The sequence below is a fragment of the Buceros rhinoceros genome, unplaced genomic scaffold (assembly GCF_000710305.1).
Source record: "Buceros rhinoceros silvestris isolate BGI_N320 unplaced genomic scaffold, ASM71030v1 scaffold23659, whole genome shotgun sequence".
NCBI classification, from domain to species: Eukaryota; Metazoa; Chordata; class Aves; order Bucerotiformes; family Bucerotidae; genus Buceros; species Buceros rhinoceros.
Window position 1 is genome coordinate 4,004 of NW_010430127.1, and position 3,067 is coordinate 7,070.

Sequence of the window (3,067 nt, forward strand, 5' to 3'; positions counted from 1 at the left end):
GACCCGGCTGCCGCTGCCAGAGCCACACCAATACGGTCTGCAGAAAGATCTCCTCCTCCAGCGGCACGCCTTTCCCCAAGACGCTGGATAAGCCGGTATGACCCTCCCGGGGAGGAGAAGCAGCTACTCTTCCTCCTCCTCCTTCCCACTCCATCCCCCTCCTCCTTCAGCTCCCTCCACTCTGCAGCGCTTCCCCCTGCCCACCATCAGCTCCCAGGTGAACTGGGGGTCCTCCAGCCTCTGAGAGCACAAAGGCCACTGGGTGACCAGGGGAGCTGGCACCCAGCTGGCAGGAAACGGTGGTTTTGCGCACATGGGTGAGGGACCAGGAGAGGCCCAGAGAGCTGTGGGTGTCCTCCCTGGCTGTGTCCCATGGAAAAGGATGACATAGGGGTCCTCGGGACTCAGCTCAGAGAGGGTTTTAGGAAGTGCCGCTGCCCCACAGCGTGGTCCTTCCCCATGGGGGGAAGAGGCAGGTCCACGCATCCCTTGTGCAAGAGTCCTCCAGCAGTCAGACCTCTTTCTCTCTCTCTCTCTCTTTCTCTCCCTCCAGCACTTTTCATGGGTGGCCTCTCTCCTCTGACGTGGCCATAGGTCCACTTTCCCCAAGGGGCTCCACCAGTGGCACTGGTTTCTCTCTGGGCTTGGAAGCTGCCGGGAGAAGCAAGTGAGCTTCAAAATGAGGTGGCATTGTATTTTTCTGTCTCAAAGAGGAAGGGAAGGTGTGGGAAGCTTTAGAAACCTTCTGGCAGGGGAAGGAGCTATCGGAGGCAGCCCAGCCCACTCGCTTCTGCCCGACTGCAGCGAGGGAAAGGTCCCTTCTGGGATTTGGCTGAGAACAAGAAGCTTGGTTCGAAATTGCCATTCATTTCTCCATGCCTTGAAGGGCTGCCTCCGGAGCGCAAACCCCATCAGGGTGGGAGCTGCCGCCCAGGTCCATCCCACCACCAAGCAGATGCCACAGGCTCAAGCCCCAATCTGGTACCTTCCACCAGCACTGAATTCATTTAAAAAAACCATACCCCAAACGCAACTGCCAACAGCTGCCCCTCGCACTCCTCTCACTTAGCACCAACCCTGGGGGACTCCTTGGGGGGGACTTCTGCAACTCCTGCCTTGGGCTGGAGGGAACCAGAGAGCAGAAGGGAGTGTTGAAAGATGAGACCCAACCTCCCCTCCCTGCAGAAGTCACTGCTGAGTCCTCACCTTGCTTTCCCTGGCCCACTGGTGTGTCACACCAACACCAGTGTCATGCCGGCGGGCAGACCCGGGTGGGCTGAGGGTGTTCTGCAACAACGGCTGCCTGCGGCAAACTGGAGGAGGGTCTGAACCCGTCCCTGGCGCTGGGCCGTCTGCAGACCAGGAGGAACCGAAGACCGGGGTCAGTGCTTCGTGCTTTCCTCGCTGTGATGCTAACATGCCCAGCCCATCGCTGCCGTTGCAGGGAGCTCCTCCTGGTCTGGGACTCAGCCCCACCTCTGCTTGCAGATGTGTGGCACCAACTCTCAGGTGTGACCCTGCTGACATCAGTCAGGGCAGTCTGGAGCTGGGATGATGTCCCGGTGCTCGCTCTGCCTGCTGGTCCCTCCTCTGAGCTGTGTGAGTGCAGAGGGAAGCGAAGGGTCCCCCTGGAGAAACACATGCAACGAGTCCCTCAGCTTCCTCCAAGACCCCACCATCTGCCGCCTCTCCTCCGCCGCCTCGTCACGTAGAGCTCGGTGGATCTCTTTGTGTAGCTATCAGTGTAACGCTGGGGTGGCTGGGTCTTCTGCTGGTGATACTCATGACAGTGCTGTGACCGGCGCCGGGTGCGAGGTTTGGTCGCCTCCTTGCACACGCTGGAAGGCGATTTCCCAGCCTGTTTGTTGCTGACCCGAGCCCTTTAGCTCTCGGGTAGTCGGGAGAGGCGGAAAGGGAGCTCTGTGGGTTGTCCTGCTCTGCAGGGAGAGGGTAGCATTTCGTGCTGGCCATGGGGTGAGGAAGGAGGTAGGCTTTCACGATGGGATTCCTCTTTCCATCCATTTGCCATCTAAAAATCGTGGCTGATCCAAGCTCCCTCCGTTGCAGAGAAAAGCGGTTCCAGCAAGTGATTCATCCCGCTCGAAAACATTATTCATTAAATTATGTTCTGGCAGTGCCTGACTCCCTTGACTCAGAGGGGACCCAAACGCCGAGCTTGCGGTTCGCTGTGGAAGGGGCGATGAATCCCATCCCCGGGGTGGAGTTTGTGCCTGGGGCATGTTACAGGCACGACCGAAATCCTCTCCCTGATTTCACCTAGAGCCGGAGGGGGCACGTTGGAAGATGCTTCCTCCAGCCAAAGATGGAGCATCCTCTTCCATCAGCTGGGAGGAATTCTGGACGATGTTCTGGGTTACGGTGAGGACCTCCTGGGACCGAGAAGGGCGAGGGCCACGTCTGTGTGGTTGGCACATCCCCTGGGGCCAGCCCTGGACGCTGAAATCGTTTGGGTTTCAAGGCAATGACCTTCTCAGAGGATGTGCTGGGGGCGCGTGGGCCCCTGCAGGCTCAGCCCCTGTCTCTGTGGCAGCAGGTATCAGATTTATTACACGTGTATTTACCCATCTAACTGCTTGGCTCCCTGCTTCCGTGCGATGGCGCAGGGAGCGGCGTCCACCCAGAGGCACCCTTCCTTCCGAGCGCCTGGCTCGCTTCTCTATTGGTGCTGATTAAACTCCTTCTTCCAAGAAAAATGTAAAACTTTTTTAGGGGAAAAAGGTCCCTTTTTCACTGAGGAACTTGAATGAGAATGTGAAATAGTTCATTGAAACTTTCTGAAGAAAACTAATGAACAGAATTTTCCAACTTGCTCTACTTTGATTTTTTTTTCCTCCTCCTTTTTAAATGGATCCTGCTTGTAAATTTAGTTACCACCTCTGTATCTCTGCAATTCATTGCTTCCTCTCCTGATGGTGGAATGACTCAACATGTGAAGCTTCATCACTTTCACGGCCTCCCAAGTCATGCAAGCACGGGGTGACCTCCCCCAGGTGCTGGAGCTGCGGGACGGGGAGGCGGCCGTCCCCAGAGCAGCGTCCCAGGGCCC